We start from the raw sequence: 18,487 nt of genomic DNA, 5'->3' as shown, positions 1-18,487 counted from the left end.
TGAAATGTACTTTTGTGGTTCACTTGTTTGAAGGTACAGTATAAGATGGGTTTGATTAAAACCCCTAATTTCTGGTACTTTTATAGGAAAGTATGACGGTGTGACACTTTATTGCGGGCACAGGTTGAGCAGGCGAGGACAAATGCTTGATGTCAGTGAACCATGAAATGCTGACTTTTATATAGAAGAAATGTCGAAATGAATACCAGCAGTTTCGTCAAAGTACAGTCTTTCATTTAGTTTATAACTTAAAAAAACGTTAAAGTGTGCAGTCACTCTTTAAGTCACTCTTTAAGGACAGCAAACCTCCAGCGATGTCCATCAAAAGGTTCTCCGAAGCAGATCAATGGTGCGTCTGACGCCAGGGTGACAGGAGAACCGGGAGGTGTGCGCCCACTGGAGCACTTGGGAGCGTGCGGACAGGGGAACAAAGAGGTCCGGGGTCTGGCTGGGTCCGAATAGCGTCCTGCACCACTGATTCGATCTCCCAGGTGAGAGAGGCTGCCACACAGGTTGCAGGGAGGATGGTACCAGGACTGGAGAAGTGAACTGGCGAGAGAGAGCGTCAGGCTTGGTATTCTTGTGGCCTGGGCGGTAGGAGATGGAGAAGTCAAAACGTCCGAAGAATAGTGACCACCGAGCCTGGCGAGAGTTTAACCGCTTGGCCGTCCGAATGTACTCCAGGTTATTATGGTCCGTCCAGACCACGAACGGATGAACAGCCCCCTTTAGCCAGTGTCTCCACTCCTCGAGAGCCAGCTTAATTGCCAGCAGTTCCCAGTTTCCAACGTCGTAATTTCTCTCTGCTGGGTTCAACCGGCAGGAATAGTAGGCGCAAGGGCGAAGCTTAGAGTCCGAGTCCGAACGTTGTGACAGGATGGCCCCCACGCCTGTGTCAGAGGCGTCCACTTCAACGAAGAACTGTCGGGTGTCGTCGGGCTGAATCAGGATGGGGGCGGAGGAGAACCATTCCTTGAGGAGTTGGAATGCCAGACCGGCCTCCGGTGTCCATACAAATATGGTCTTGGAAGAGGTGAGCCCAGTGAGTGGGGCTGCTAGCTTACTGTAGTTCCTGATGAATCGGCGGTAGAAGTTGGCAAACCCCAGAAATTGTTGGAGCTGTTACGGGGAGGAGGGAGTCGGCCATTCAGTTACAGCCTTGACCTTTTCTGGATCCGTCCTCACTTGACCCTTCTCAATGATGAATCCCAGGAACTGAACTGAGGTCACATGGAACTCGCATTTCTCTGCCTTCACAAACAGCTTATTCTCCAGTAGGCGCTGGAGGACCAACCGAACGTGGCGCCAATGCTCCTGAAGGTCCGCAGAATAGATGAGGATATCGTCTATGTACACGAACACAAAACGGTTCAGGAAGTCCCGGAGTACGTCATTTACCAACGCCTGGAAAACTGCTGGGGCATGGGTTAGTCCAAACGGCATGACCAAGTACTCGAAGTGACCGAGGGGGGTGTTGAACCCTGTCTTCCACTCATCCCCTGCTCGGATCCGCGCCAGGTGGTATGCATTGCGAAGGTCAAGCTTGGTGAAGATTGTGGCTCCAGACAGGGGTTCAAACGCAGAATTAATCAGTGGCAGAGGGTATTTGTTCCGGGTGGTGATGCTGTTCAGACCACGATAGTTGATGCAGGGCTGGAGGCTCTTATCCTTCTTAGAGACAAAGAAGAATCCGGCTCCGAGTGGTGATGAGGACGGGTGAATGATTCCAGCTTTCAAAGATTGTGAGATGTACTCCTCCATGGACGCCTTCTCAGGTCTAGACAGGTTATATAACCGACTGGAAGGGAGCGAAGCGCCCGAGTGGAGGTCAATAGCGCAGTCGTAGGGGCGGTGAGGTGGTAAGGAGAGGGCCCGAGCCTTGCTAAACACCTCCCCGATGTCATGGTAGGCGGTGGGCACGGAGGCGAGATCTGGCGAAGGCTCGTGGTAGCCCTGAGGAGGTCCTCCAGGGGGTAGCGCAGATCTTAGGCAGTTAGCATGACAGTGGGGGCTCCATGTGGCAATCCTCCCCGCCGCCCAGTCAATCTGAGGGTTATGGGTGGTGAGCCAAGGGTGGCCCAGAACTAGGGGTTTGCGGAGAAGGAAAAATGTAAAACTGAAGTCTCTCTCCGTGATTACCGGACAGGATGAGCTGCAGCGGCTGGGTCCGGTGACTCTGGCCAGGAAGCTGCCGTCTAGGGCATTGACCACTAGCGGACACTCTAGCATCTCTAAGGGAATCTGGGCTCTGGCTATTAATTCAGTGTCCATGAAATTTTGTTCTGCTCCAGAGTCCACCAGAGCCGAGAGAGAGAGAGAGAGCGAGTGCAGAGAGAGAGACGCAGGCAACAACAGTCTTGGTAGGGAGTTGAGAGAAGGCTCGGGTCCGCTCACCAGTATCCCAACCATTACTGGCGAGCGCCCCCAGTTTGACCGAACTGGACAGGAGGAAATGGAATGTCCCAGGCGGCCACAGTACAGGCACTCACCTGCTCTGATCCGCCTATCTCTCTCCTGTGGCGAAAGGTGAGCACGGTCGAGCTGCATAGGCTCCACCTCCGAGGTGGAAGAGGGGGACGAACTCGAAGCTTGAGGACTTATCTGCTCGTCCTGATAGGCTGAAGCAGGAGCACGAGGGCGGAAGCTGGAAGAGGATGACGTCACGGGCAATGCCCCTTGGGACCTGTAGTTCCTCTCGCGTCGCCTCTACCGCATCCGATTATCCAGCCCGATCGCGAGTTTAATCAGCTCCTCCAATGAGCCGGCCTTATCACAGGTTGCCAGTTCATCTTTCACGGCTTCGGATAGTCCGTGAAGAAAAACTCCCCTGAGCGCCGTCTCTCCCCACCCGGACTCGGCGGCGAGAATGCGGAAGTCCACTGAGTGTTCCGCTACACTCGCTTGGCCCTGTCGTAAGCAGAGGAGGCGCTGAGCTGCATCCTCAGAGTCCACCGGGTGGTCGAAAACCCTCCTCAGATCCTCCACAAAGTTCACATAATCCACGAAATTAGGCTGGTCGATACTCGATGTGTTCGTGGCCCAGTCCAAAGCCCTTCCCCGCAGTAAGCCGACCACGCAAGAAACCTTGGACCTGTCCGAGGCGAAAGTCTGGGGCTGGTGGTTGAACCCCCGGCACCTCCCCAGCGTTCCGTCATAGGGATTCGGAAATGGCACGGGGGGACTCCCGAACCGGCGGGGCGAGGACTGGAGAGGGGAGTGCAGGTGCGGGGTCCGGTGCTGCAGCCAGTCCGAGCCAGTTCCTGCACGATGAGGCCAATCTGAGAGACCTCAGCTGCGATGGATCAGTTGATTTAATATGGTTGGCTTCAATCAGAAATCCCTCCAGGCAGCTGTCATATAGATATTAAGTATCTCATTTAATGTGTCCTTTTTTACAAAAACTGTATTCAATGGTCCAAGGTTAAATGGAAGAAAACACTCCAGTCATCAAAGGCCTATTCATACTGTTACCTTCCAGCAATATAAATAAAGAAAGGGAAAACTAAATAGAATGATGTAACATTGATTGAAATATTCTCCCCGGATAGGTATTAACCCCAGAAAAGGAAAGTCTTTTGAGTGCAAATGTTCTTGGTCTTTCATAATCAAAATTTTATATCTTAACATCTCTGCAGCCGTTGTAATAATTACAACAATGCAGTACATTTAGCCTTTGAGTTATCTCCATGGCGTTAAATAAAGAAACTCTGGTAATAGTTATATTTCGTAAGGAGGAGGAATAGGAATATATTTGTTGTTTGTTATAGCTGGCCCCTCTGGAGTATAGTACTCAAGCATAAGAAGTGTTTTTCATTGAGTATAGCCCAAGGATAAAGGATAGCAAGACCTTACAATGTGGAAGGAAAATAAGCTACAAAATTGCACTGCTCTTGAGTCACGTCTCATCTTGAAGTGTTCCTAATCATGAAAAGGAGACGTAGATGTCTATTTTAGCCTTCCTCCTCTGGAGACCGTCAGCTTTTGGATACCTTCCTCTGAGTGATTGAGCGGCTTTGTTTCCCTTGGATTTTCTGGTGATGAAGTTGGAGTTTTGCTAAGTGCCACGCTGTTCATGCCAACTGCCCTGTTTGTGTTTTATTTGTTAAAAAGAAACCACATAATTTCCTGTGAGGGAGAAGATTTTTTATTTCCAACCTCATAGCAAATATAAAAGCTTTCATGAACAGAGTTCTGTTGTACCATCTGGGAGCGAAGCAGACAGCCAATGTAACAACATCTATAGATACTATAGGCTAATGTTGGTTTGTCTGTCTACCTCTTTGGTCCACAATCAAATATCTAAACAATTATTTGACATATTGGCGTGACATTTTCTACAGATGTGGATGTTCTCCAGAGGATGAATCCTACTGCTGTTCCAAAGAATTTTTGTCTAGTGCCATCATGAGAGTATTCCATGATATGTATTTCCATGAGACTCGGTACGGACATTTATGTTCCCATCAGGATGAATTGTTATAACTTTAATGATCCCTTGTCGTTTTTTGTAGCACCATCACGTCAACATTTTTATTTGACAAATTCCTTGCAAAACTAATCACATTCCAGCATCAGCTGTACATTGTGTTTAGTGATAATTTGTTCTTGTTTTTATTACAAAGAAACCACATAATTTCCTGAGTGGGAGATTTTTCCCCTGAATGCAAATATAAAAAGCTTTCATGATAAAAGGTTGGAGTTGTGATATATCATCTGTGTTCATATTTATGAAATTAATTTTAGGATGACTCAACAGTAGCTACAATAGTTGCGATAGTTGTTGCTGTTATCCAGATTATTCCGGTTAATCTGTGAGCTCAACTGGCAAGCGTCCAGTCATAAACCTGTTTTCTCTGGCCTCCAGGCCTCGCCCGTCTCTTTCCCAACTATCTGAAGAGGCCTCTCTCCCCACTGGCACAAAGGCAACTGTGAGTTGTCCTGTTTCTTTGCATCAGATTCAAATTTGCCACATACACACATGCATGCACACAGTCACGCAAAACCCAGTTTATCGGCTGTTTACCCACGCGCATTGATTGATAGAGCACTGACACGTAGGGCATGTCGAGTCCACCTCATTATCTCGGCAGACATTTACTTTCCTGTCATCCAGCGTCGAAGCATGGCCCGTACTGCGGCTGAGTCGGCGTGGATGGACGCACAGCTAATCGATTGCAGTTCAACCCAGCATGGTGCCCTGCGGCTGGACTCTCGCAGGGTGTCCCTTTGTTTTGCCCCCCCCCCCCCCCCCCCCCCCCCCCCCCAGTCCTGCTGTAACTGTGTGACAACTGACAAGAGGGAGACAGAGTGAGAGAAAAAGAGAGACACAATCCTCTCTGTTGCCTGGATAGTTTAGGAAAAGTTATGGAATTGATGCCTGGCCGTCTCGGCCTCTACATCCCGGCTGCTGGCTTTGCATGGGCGCATTCCAATAAGATCCAATTATAGCCACTGCGGCTGCAATTAAAAATCAGATGACAGCTCTCTGTGCCCGGCATGCTGCTCAGGTCAGCCAGAGTACTGCAGGGGGGCACTGCTGTTGTCAACAGGACACTCCTCACCAACATCTTTCTTAGCTTAGTGGGCCTCATTCAACTTAAAGGAATAGTTTGGCATTCCTGGAAAAAACATGTATTTGTTTTCATGCCAAAGAGAAGATGTCATGTTTCTGTATGGTAAATATGTAACTACAGGCAGCAAGACAGTTATCTTGGCTTACAGAGCTAGTCTGTGTTGAAAAGTTACAAAACTGTGTGGACTTGGAGTAGTTAAGTATCCCTGGAGGCGTGTTTCATCAACTAGCACGAGTGGCAGAGAATTTGAGCCAGGTTCGAAACTGCTATAATTCGTCTCTAGGACTTTCATTGTGTCACTAAATTAAGTTTAGATTTCTTTTCAGGAGATTGATTAACAAATTAGATTTTAGTTTTGTAGTCAATTTATGTAAATAATGTTTTTTGAAGATGTTGCTCTGACGTTTTCAGAGTCAACCTGGCAAGCCGTTTGGTAATTTACCAGGCGTTCTGATGTGTCTGTAGCATTTCGAACAGAAGATAGAATTCCTTCAGGAAAATACATTTTGGTTTCAGAGTTGATACTGAAAAATAAGAAATTAAATCCGTCTGGTATTATAGAGGAAGATTGACAGCCCTAGTGTCCAGTCTTTATGCTAAACTAAGCTAAGCTAACCGGCTGCTTTGTATTCATCGTACAGATATGAGAGTGTGAAAATATTTTCATCTAACTTGCTACAAGAAAGTGAATAAGATTACTCTCCAAAATGTTGAACTATTCCTTGTGACCTGAATGTAGATTTATTTGTAAAAGGGAAGGCTTTGAAATGTTGTCCAAACCTATAAAACTCTGCAGGCAGACGAGAGTTTAAAGACAAATGAAGCAGTTCTTACTTTTATAATGAAGCACTGTTTTTCTGCCTGTTCTCCTCCCTGGCTTTGCTCTTGGCTACACGACTGAACAGCAACACAAGCACATATGCTAAGATTTGTCTCAACACGGAGAAGGCTCAAGGGCAGATATGAGAGGCGAGATGAGATTAGGATTGTTTATTTCCGGGCATAAAAACAGAGAAGAGAGGCCTTTGGTGGAAATATTGCATTATGTCTTCAGTTCCACTTTTGCTTCGAATCTGCCCAAAGTGGGGTTCTCTCTTATATTACATTTTATTGCTGCAGGCGAATATCATTGAGGCTCTTGAGAGCACAAGCACAACGCTGCCTGATCTTTTGCTGTACAGTATAATTTGTCATACTGTGGTACTGCAGACTCGGCAAACACTTTGCAGAAGGCAACTAGCCAAGTAAACGACGTTTCACTGTGTTATACAATGATGCTGTGAATGACCCGAGTGGTTCGATTTAATAAACACACCTACTCCACCTTCGGACAGGTTGTATCCATAGACATATAAAGAGAACTGGATACAGCGTTTGGGCGGTGCCTTGTTGATTGCTATGAAAGTTGCTCAGTTTTACTTCATTCAAAATTACAACTTTTTGGACCTAATAATTTAAACAAGGCCAATTCCAGTGTCCAAACTGGGAAGTTTAAAAAAAAATAGTATGGGAAAAATGTCTTTTTGGGCCCCATGGCATCATGTGACCAACCTGGAAATTGTAATTCCACCGTTTGGTCACTATGTCAAATTCTCTTCTTTTGAAACCCTCACATAAGTAGAAACAAGACAGCTTTAGAGGTGTTGCTCAGTGTTTTAATGTTGGGCCAAGCCTGGTTAACGGGTGCCCTCTGCCTCAAGTCTGTATAATAAACTGGGCTTAACACGTCCTGACTCCTGGCTCTGTACCTGATGCAGACATGTGGCTGATAATGCAGACAGCAGCTATGGCCACTATGGATGACATGATAACTTCAACGTTGTTGCAGGTGTCATATCAATACTCATGCAACTTCAGTATTTTAACAAGACTCGGACAGCAGGTCTCAGCTGGGCTCCAGCCCTGGTTTTCCTCCTCTCTTCCATAGGCTCTCCTCGGGAGAAGAGCTCCCCTGCGGGAGGAGGATGATGGAGACCTATGTTTGATATGTGGTCCAGCATTGAGGGAGAACACTGTAACCGACAGCCACTAGTTAGTTATTATGTAAACCTTCCAATCAATTCCTCACCGTCAATGTACGTCCACTAAAAGGGTTTGTTGTTGCCACTGACAGTCTCAGATTCTTGTTATAAGTGTCTGACAAAATAATGGAAATAAAACATTTTTCCACATTGTCAAAATCAGCTATAATATATTATAAAAATTTTTAGTTAACACTCAGCTACGATTTCTGTACTCCAACACAACAAAGTGACAACATCTGCACTCCTCTGTCCAGCTCTCACTCACATTTCCACCACTGTCACATGACACAATAACAGACGGAAGCGAAAGGTAGAGAAAAAGGTTTTGTTTGTCTCTTGGGTTCTTTCCATAATGTTGTCAGACACACACTAATAATCTGAGCCTGTCAGTGTCAAACACATTCAGCACTTTTAGTGAACGTACATTGATGGTGAGTTGTGTCCCGGAAGGATTACATTTCAGCCTGTTTAGCAGCTGCCAGTGTTCTTCCTCATTGCTGGACCAATTTCAAAAATTGTTGTCCCCATTAGTCACTTGGACACAAAAACATGGGAAAATAGGGTTGAAAAATACCACAGTTACTCTTTAACATTCAGCATGATGACAGAGGGTGACTAAGCCTATGGATTACTGCACAGATACATCGTGGGACTGAATGGTTTTGTCATTATTGAAAATCACTAGCAGAATCAATGTTGCACTGCTAATCAGCGACGTAGGGGAGAGCGGGGTAATGTGAGACACCGGGTAATGTGAGACACCCCCTGTATCTAGGCAAAGGAACACATTTGTGGTCATGTGACCATTATGTTTTCAAGCCCCTCCCATTCCCCCCTTGCCATGAAGGAGAAGTTGGTGCTGGTGCTGTGGTAAGTATGTTTTTTCACAAAAATGTGTTTTTTGCATGTAAAAGTAAATTTTCTTGCTGTGAACTTAATCAACTGTTGTGTCAAAGCAAATTGATTCAGGTAGAAAAACTTATATCATACATGTTGATGAACTTCCAACATATAAAACCATGTGATTGATGCTAGCTGAAGATTAGCCTGAATTGCTAAGAGATGTTTTTTCTAAAATAGTAGCTGTGGGGTAAAGTGAGACAAATGATGTGGGGTAAAGTGAGACACTGTCTCACTTTACCCCACCATGAAGCACAAGTTAAGTTTAGTCTTAAACATATTTTAGTGTAATATTACATTACATATGTTTTATTTTTAATGTCAAACATTGTAGAAAAGCCATCATGCCAAGAAACTACACCAGGAAGACAACCTGGGGCCAAACACCCCTCGCAGAGATGGAGAGTGCAGCCGCTGAGGTCATGCAAGGAAAGAAGTCCTTAAGAAAAGCTGGAAGGGATAGAAATATTGACAAGACAACCCTCAAAAGATTCATAAAGAAAAAAGAGAAAGGGGAAGTAAAATCAGTAGCCTGGGGTGCAGTAGCTGAGGCAAAGAGAATATTCACAGATGAGATGGAGGAGGAGCTTGCCAAACACTTGAAACAACTAGCTGACCAGTTCCATGGCCTTGCTCCAGTTAAGTGCCGTTAACTGGCATTTGAATACGCAGAGAAATACTATATCCCTGTCCCTGCCAATTGGACAGAGAAACAATGTGCAGGTAGGCTAGGGTGTGCAAGAGATCACATGATTCTGTAGGTTAACTTAGGCCAACTGATCTTGCCACAAAGCTAAATCTTATAATAATGAATTCTCTACTCTTTAGGAGAAGAGTGGTTTGGCAGCTTCCTAGCACGTCGCCATCTCTCTGTCCGAACTCCGGAGGCAACATCCCTGGGAAGGGCTACAGCCTTCAATAAAACTACAGTGGGGGAGTTATTTGAAAATCTGGCTGTAGTGATGGACAGGTGACAGAATTAATTCTTTAGTTGCAAATGTTTTATGGAGAACCTCAGAAGAATCCAGGGAAACAAGAAAGAGTGGGAGAGACCCACGTTTGCTATAAAAGAAAATGATGTGGCACATGTTCCTAAAGGTGATGTGGTGAAGAAGCTGCCTCAACCTAATAGGCCTGGAGGAACCACACGGAGAGAGCAACTCTTCACCTTTCCCTGTAACCTTCAGGGCTGGAATGTAGAGTAGGTCTTGTTATAGAGTATGAGGCTGATGTTCTAATCCAGGTGGGTCTAGTCCTGTGTTCTGAGTCCCAGGCTGTTCTAGCTGGTTCTGATTATGGTCCCATGACTGTGTTCTAATCTAACTGGTTCTATCTGTCATTTGAATGTTAATTAAAACATTTTGAATTATATTATGTTGTATATGATTTTGTTCGGAGTTACTTTCAAGTGTTTAAAAAAAATGTGCTTAATTGACCAATCCCCATGATTCTGTTACTAGTCCGATATTAGTTTTGGAATGTGTGGTTGTCAATCTAGCTGTCAGGATTCTAACTGTTACAACATGTGTTGTTATGGTAGTTTTAAAGTGGAAAAAGTAAGTGGATCAGTTTACCCCCAGCTGGTTCACTTTACCCCCTTGATTTCTCTAGTCTGTCTCACTTTACCCCTAAGCTGGGGTAAAGTGAGACACAAGACCACTTTTTTAAAAACAATCATATTTTCACTGCCCTTTGTCCTGAAGACATTCTGACCGTTTCCATTGCTAGGAAACATCCTGAATTAATGGGAAATGTGTAAATTTTACTGGTATATCATTTTAGCTCGCCTAGAGGGGAGCAAATGTAAAAAGTGTCTCACATTACCCCGCTCTCCCCTACCAGGGGTACTTCTCAAGTCTCTTAATTGTCGTTTCCTCGCTCCTCGATCCTCGCTTGAACCGGAAGTTGTTTCTGCGCCGCCATATTGACGGCTGTCCCAAAGCTCGTATTTAGCTCTGAGGAGCGAGGAGGGAGGAGGGACCTCGGAGGAGCCATGAGCGAGGACCCACGAGAACAGACTTCCAGAAAGTCTTTTAACGGCCGACACGCCCCCTCATTGTTCATCAGTCATGTGATTGGACGCAGCAGCCGATCGGACTGACTGACTGGAGTTTAACACCAGAGTGAAGACGGATCACAGAATAAACTCAAGCTTATATTTGATTCGTTTTCTGATTCAACATCTGGTTTAAATAAATGTTCATTGTAGACTGAACAACAACACGACCACAAACAACTTTCTTCATTTATTAGAAAGATTTGTGTTTTCATGATCTGATGTTTCCCTCAATAACTTTTATTATGAATACAATTAAAGTCAGAGAGAGAGCTGGAGAGACTAAACACTTTTTACATCATTCCTGAGTGTTTGATGAGTTTTATAATTTAAGAGAAACAATAATCATATTCTGGGTTATTTAATAATGACGCCACAGTCACAATTTCAACACGTACAGACGCAAATAATTCATAAATAAGACGATCGCATTCCGCCGGTAGAAATGGATCCTGCGCTTATAAACAGAACCCAGGACACAGTTTGTTAACAGACTACAGAGAGAAACACCTCTACAGTGGTGATTACTGTGTCTTTATTAGTTATTAGTATTATTAGTTACTATTATTAAGTACAGTGATCATGTGAACAGACACAAACTTATCTAAAGTCTCTCCAGCTGTTAAAGCCGACTGACAGCCGATCCAGCTGTGATCATCAGCATCGTCATCAGAAACAGACGTCGCTTCACGTGACGCAACTGAGGAAAGGACGTCTCATGTCTCTTAAAACTTATTTTCTCGTTCCTCTCTCCTTGCATGGTTTCCTCCATGCATCCCTGGTGGACTAAGACGCAAGGAAAAGGACCCAAGTGAGGGAAACGAGGATGCAGTTAAGAGACTTGGGATGTACCCCAGGGCACGAGAAGAACTGACAGAATCAGATTATCCCAAACAATTCTTTTAACGTTTTACAAGTTAGAAGTTATCTATTTAATCTAGAGAGGAATCCAATTTAGGAATCCTTTTCATCAGGTTCAGTGCTTACGCGTTCTTACTCCACAGGGAAACCCAGACCCTCTATATCTCCATATAACCAAAGTCATGCCCCTTCATATGGTGTGAAAAACACTGGCACATGCACAGTAGGTCCTTCAGGCACATAGGCCTGTTCACGTGGCAATGAAAAAGTCCCCATATCAGCTTTTTTATTAGTCTATGATACAGAAACGATGTGCATATAAATTGCTGCTTCCAGAAGATCTGGGTTTGTGCTGACTCGCAAGCCTCTGTCTCATTCTCTGGAGATTTACCATGTAATGGGAATGCAGCAGCCAGGGCTTTTTCTCTCTCTCCCAAACCTGAATTGAATTGGTCCCAAGAGCTATCAGCGTGAATTCAGAAGGTAGACTACAGCAGAATTTGCTCATAAATTACAAAAAGCGCAGTAATGTTGAGCAGAGGCTTATGTAGAGAAGAATGTGAAGGTGGGTGGGAAGAGATATCAGCGCATTCAGACTCCAGTCTGCTACAGCCTACTGTAACAACAGTACTTGAGAGGGCAGTTTTACTGTACTGAGCCCACAGCATCAACAATGTTCTCATTGCACCAGCAATTTCCCTTGTGTGCTACAACTTTACAGCAGCTTTGACCCTAAGTGGTCTGACTGGAGAAGTTGTTTTTCTTTTGTACAAAATGGATAGTGGGAAATTAAAAAAAGAGATATAAATAAGAAATCACTAGTATGGAGTACTGCCTGTGGCATCTGACTCAGCCAACCCCAACCCCTATGTATCCTGGTGTATCTAGTCTGGTATCAATGAAACGTTTTGGTTTGACATTTAGCCATTACGCCTTTAAAGGGTATTTAAAACAGCTTCCTCATGGGGACTTATCATTCGTCTCTTTCAGTTACTTTGGTTAAATCTAGGTGGCAAGATTTGGTGCTGAGACATTAAGTCAATGCAGAAGTGAGGAAAACTACAGTTCCTCAAGTGGCTACTTTAGGCTGGCTCCAAAAACCAGTCAATCCCCATAGACCCCCATGGTAAAATGCACAACTTTACAACATTACAACAGAACTAAATATGTTTACAACATGGTACAATTTTTTTTTTCATCATGTCGTGTGCACTGGGTTTGTCTGAGCTTTTTTGCAGGTAAAAGCTGCAACATGCTGCCAGAAATAAGGATGGGTATCGTTAGTATTTTCATCGATACTAGTACTATATCGACACTGCTTTATCGGTTTGGTTCCTCTTATTGGTTATTTTTGATTCTTTTGTGAAATATTTACTTACTTTACTTACTAAATATTTATTAAGTTGTTACCTAAATCCCTTTGACTCCACTGTTAAAAAGTGGTGCAGGCCTTTAACAATAAACTGGATCACAGCCCTATGACATTCGTCCACCCTCTCCTCTGTCATCTTCCCTGTAGCTGCTAGCGTGAAGGGACTTGGGCTAGGACCGTTTTATTGCATTTGAGACAACGACAGTTCTCAGGATCAACTGGAGTATTTAAAAAAAAAAAAATTTATCTTCTCTCTGCCATGATGTGTGTCTCACACTGTACTGAGCCGTGTATGTGTCAGAGTAAAGCACGGCTCCGCCCCTCGTGCAAAGATACAGAGACAGAGAGGAGGTTTGCAACGCTGCTTTTTTTCGCTGAGACCTCACTCGATAACTTCTAAAGTATTGATAGCAGAACCTGTAACTCCAGACCTTATCGATACTCGGGTTTTTACTACTATCCTATCGGTTCCCGTTTAGAACCAGTATCGGTATCAGCGGAAACTAGATTGATGACAGCGGTGATAATGAAAAAAATATAAAAATTTTAAGCCTGAAAACCAAAACAATGGGCTGAAAGATGCTAAAATGCTCTGCAGAACTGAGAAGTCCAATATAAAATGTCTAAGTACATTGCAACAACTGACCAAGAACAAGACCGAACCCCTGTCAAGAACGCAGTAAGAGAAAGTGAGAGGTACGAGGACAAGGCATTCAGGGTCCAGGCCTTTAACCTGGCTCGGAGGTTAGCACTTATTCATTAGCCCTCATTAGCAGCCAATTAGACTACAGCACAGGAGCTAACGGAACACAGCCGAAGCCTCCGGGTGATGGACACAGGGATCAATGCGGCCGACAGGTTCGGCCGTGTTGGGTGAATTTATCGGTCCATCTGTGAGCCCAGGGCTGCTCTACTGATGACCGAGACAGTTCAAGGTGCATCTCGCTGCTCCTCAAGTTAACTGTGCTGTGGGACTGTGTCTGCACAGTCCCACTGGCCAGGGGGTTTATGGACCCTGAAATAAAGTGAGTTCATGAGGCCATTTCCTCTTTATATGGAATAATCTTGTCGGTAAGCTCTCGGAGCAGCACAGAATTTTAATACACAGGTTTTGACAGCCGCGGCCTGCTCCTTGAGGTTGAATGAAAATGACCTGCAAATGCACCCATCTGTCAACAAGCATTAGCTTATCATGCCGCGTGCCACTCTGAGCCTTACTCTTAGGGCAGAGGAGTGAATCATCAAGTGAGTTGCAGTCAGAGCACAACGGCTACATTAACGCGGTCTCATTATAGCTGGAGCGTGGATCACTTATGTATTCACACACTGATAGTGATCAGACATGTCTTAAATAAAAAAGACAGATGTTTTTCACCCTCCCTCACCAGCTGGATTTGGTATGAATAAAGGGTTCAAAAATTGCAGTGGAGGGCCAATCACAATGATGTGAACACTTTCAGATTCATACAATTTTAACTCAATATCTAACATTTTCAACTTATGCGGACCCTTTTTTTCATATCACTTCGTGCCGCCCCAGGCAAATCATATCTACTCGCATCTTTCCATTGACTTCATTTATGGCGGTGCCCATAAAATTCACTTTGCATTATGTCTGAACACAACGTAAGATTAGTCAATCAAAATACAATTATGAGAGTAGAAATGCATACACAGGCTGATTTACTGTAATGTTAAAATGGCTAATATGTTGCACATTGCAATGCTGCTGCTGGGGTTTTTGGGCTGCAGTGTAACAACGTAAAAGTCATCATGGACTACAGTTTATTGACCTTTTTTGTTAGCTACGCAGAGTGATGCATCTGAGCGGGCATAATATGAAAAATGGCTGGAATAGTTGTTGGAGGATGAAAAAAATAACCTCTGCACATCTGGCCAACTGCAGCGTAAAGTAGGTGTGCTTGTTAGATTGCAGGATTTCAGATTATGGTATTCTGATGTATGACCATGTACAAATGAACTAAAAACAATGGATATATGGAGGGTAGGAAATCAGTAACTAGGCTGCATTCAATGGTCAATAGTAAATGCAGTTTTTGGCCTAAAGCATATTGTTTCATCATAAATAAACAGCCAGTCATCGTAGCGACAGGATTGTTTTATAGCTTGAGATGACTGACAGTCAGCCCCCCACCCACTCAGTGCTTCTCCAGCACATAATGACTTGATTGATGTGTTCATACAAGCAGAGCGCCAGAGATTGGAAAGGAAATTGTCAATCGAATTGAGGGTGGGTAGGAGGGTGGGGGTCTGCTGTTGTGTAACTTTGCTGGAGAAAAACCTTGAAAACTCCTGTAGTAAGATCTACTGGCTGGTCTTTTAACTCTGGCTGTTTGTCATGTTTCACTGTTACAGCTCTGAACTTCGGGAAAGTTGTCTAATTACTTGCATCACAGCAGGGGGGCCGCTGCTGTGTGCCGTAGGGGAGATTCTGTCATCACTCACAGGAGGAAATGTGTATGCTTGTATGAGTGAGTGAGTGAGGGAGGACTTTATTAGTTGCCTGTGACAGTGTCTTTCCTTTTCTGTTGTGCAATTACTGTATATTTTCACTTCGTGTTTTGATGAAGTGCAATTCAGTAATTGTCGTTCCCAGTGAGTCATTAATCAGTGTGTGGAGGGGTTGTAATGAGAACATCAGCCCCTATTCAGCCAGGAAAACTACAGTATTCTTCATTCATTTAACAGTGGAAAGACAACTCTGTGGATAAATAGATAGCAGAGGAGAAGTTAGACAACACTTCCCAAACAGAGAGGTCATCATTGTAACCTGTGATTAGAGCTCTTTTTCAGCAGTGTGTGGGCTCACCCAGACTGTTAGCGTTCTTTCAAAGAGAGGTGTTGATTCAACTGAATGGTCATTTTGGAGGATGATCTTTGTGCTGTTGTTAAAGTGTATTGGGATATACTGTATATAAGCTTGGCATTTCTTGGCATATAAGCTTGGCATTTTCGGCCTGCTCCTGTTTGGAGCGGGCTTTTTTGGATTGCTTGACCTATGGAAATGCTGCCTGCAGCTATGTCGAGAATCGCTCTTAGATTGTTGACTCCAGGGAAGTGAAGAAGAGCTTGGTTGTAGCGTTATCATATCCAGCATCCAGCAGCTACAGTGACCTGCAGTCAATGAGCCGCCGCCTGTAAAGGCCCGGCGACATAATCGACTCACCGCTGGATTTTCTTAAAACTTTTGAATCATCAATTTTGGAGATACATGGTTTTCATGGAGAGCAACATTCTCATGCTATATAAGCTGATAATAACAGTCTGAATCAGCTTCATTGGCCAAGTGTGTGTACAAATACAAGGAATTTGTCTTTTCTATTGATATCTAACAAAATGACAACAATAATAAAATATAAATACTTTGTACGTAATGTGAGACACTTTGCATGCAATCACTCCCTCCTCTACCTCTCTATCATTCCAGTGGGCGTACCCTTCACCAGTGCGTTTATCTCGTTTATTATGTAAGTTTCAAATTGTCATGAAAAGGTGCTGAACACATAAACTGACAAAAATCAATTAACCCAGTCACCTTTCCTCTAGCACCACCTTCTGGGAAAACTTAACTTTCTAATATCTGAACTAGTCGGCTCAAAGAACTACATGTGAGTCAATCAACTTGGTCACTCGCTTGATCTTAATTACGAATAGACATTCTTCAGTTAACAGCATCTTCGTTTTAGTTTGCATTGTGTTTGAGTACTGGTGAGAAGCTCAGACATCTGACACTTGAACTGCAATTGCAAATCAGCACTGACTTCCTGAGAAAAGCTGAAAATCAGACACTGACAAGCAAAAAACAAGCAAATGTATTTCTTTCATTGCATCTCCGGCTTCTGTTTGGCAGTCTCTCAAGCATTCGGATTTTAAAGTTTCTCAGGACACAAATGATTTGCCTGGTGAGGTATTGATTAATAATGCCGTCGCCCTCCTGCAAAAATATTACGGCCATTCTGAGTTGTGGGTCAGTAAATATCGTACTTATGGTGCCTTTCAGCTGTTTACTCCCTACAAATCGGACCGCTGGGTTGCATATAAGCCTGCTGCTTGACAGAGAGCCAAACGGACAGCTTTTCTCCAAAAAAACAGCCAAAGAACTAAGTGTGGTTTGCAGTGTTTCCCGCCCACTGCCTCGCCTTTCTTTCCTGTTCAGCCACGAGCGTCTATCAAAACGCATTACATTCTCCTGTGTCAGCGCCACCGCAGCTCGCCTCTCCAGAGCCTGATGCCGCTTGTTGCGGTGCCCTTACCCTGGGCATCATGCAGAGTGGCCACTCTGCGTGCACCAGTGTGTGTGTGTGTGTGTCTCTTTAGGGTGGGCTGAGTTTATTCAGACTCTCTGGCTGGTGGAGTGATGGCCGCAACCAGCGGACCTCAAGAACTGTTGACGTGACACCACACACACACGCACGCACGCACACACACACACACACACACACACACACACACAGTGTACGTCACCATGCATCCTTCTTCCATTCTATAATCTTCCACTGAGCCACTGAACAAACATGACAAAGATGACAGGCAGTAGCATGTCATTCAAGTCCCTGTCTGTCTCTCTCACACACACACACACACGCACGCATGCACGCACGCACGCACGCACGCATACGCTCATTTGCAAGAGTCTCAGTATATATCGCCCTTGTTTTTGCTTTTATTGTCAAGGTCACACAGTAAATTATATAGCATTCACTTCAGGTTTGTAGTTAATCTGAGCTGTTAAACAACAAACTGACAAAGGAGTTCATGGGCAAACCTTTTCCGCATTCTCCCAGATTCTATTTCCGTTTTTTAACCCTTATTTGAACTCGACTTTACTAGATTCCACCCGCTTTTTAATGAGTTTCAGATTATCCCTCGAAGCAGTTACACGTTGCATCTTATCATCAATAAATCATTACCTCATTAATTTCAACATATTATTTATGGGGTGAGCACTTTAAATAATCGCTTTGATCAAATATTGTTCACAATAATGAAGGAATAATCATTAAGTGACTCTTTTCTTTTATAGTGCACCAATAAAAATGTGATCTGCCGTTTGACGAGCAAGCCTGATGAAATACATGCAAAAGATGCCGTACAAACTCTTCTCATCTTCTCAACTTACTGATTTATACTGCTATGAAAATTAATTATACTCCTCCTATACATTTGAATACATACATACATACATACATACTGTATATATACATGTACATACATACATGTACATACATATATACATACATACATATACACATACATGTATATAGATATATAAATGTATATACATATATACATATACTGTATATATACACATACACATCTTGCACAGTTGTGACATTATCGCAGTGACAGACATAAACACAAAGTAGTCAAAACCTCGTCTGTTGGAGTTCCTGCTATGCCACGATGACAAGGTGAAAAGAATACCAAAGTCACTGTCACAGCTATCTAAGTGCTCTTGACAATGCACTTGGTGTCTATCCACAGATGCTCAGTTTCAGCCCGATGTATGTATCTCAGTGTGAAAGTGAAGCGAGGTGTAAAGGTCAACAAAATGCAGCAGGGAAAGTATGAAGTTTCCTCTGCAAACAGTTGCCTTATGTTAACAATAATCTCTCTTCCCTCTGTGTCCCGTATCTCCTGCCTACGTCTCCTGACTTACAGAGGAAGGTCCCCCGGGGGG

The 18,487-nt window shown here is 44.0% G+C and overlaps 1 long non-coding RNA gene across 1 annotated transcript; it reads left to right on the top strand.

Moving 5' to 3' along the window:
- The first annotated feature begins 8,338 nt into the window (after positions 1-8,338).
- On the top strand, positions 8,339-9,868 carry LOC142931995 (uncharacterized). Its single transcript, XR_012947438.1, has 2 exons — positions 8,339-8,467; positions 8,832-9,868. It is a non-coding gene; the product is annotated as an uncharacterized LOC142931995 (long non-coding RNA).
- Positions 9,869-18,487: the final 8,619 nt, after the last annotated feature.

The sequence above is a fragment of the Anarhichas minor genome, unplaced genomic scaffold, assembly GCF_050575085.1.
Source record: "Anarhichas minor isolate MPS153535 unplaced genomic scaffold, ASM5057508v1 ptg000055l, whole genome shotgun sequence".
NCBI classification, from domain to species: Eukaryota; Metazoa; Chordata; class Actinopteri; order Perciformes; family Anarhichadidae; genus Anarhichas; species Anarhichas minor.
Note: the sequence above shows the minus strand (reverse complement) of the source record. Positions and strands in the feature narration are given on the sequence as shown.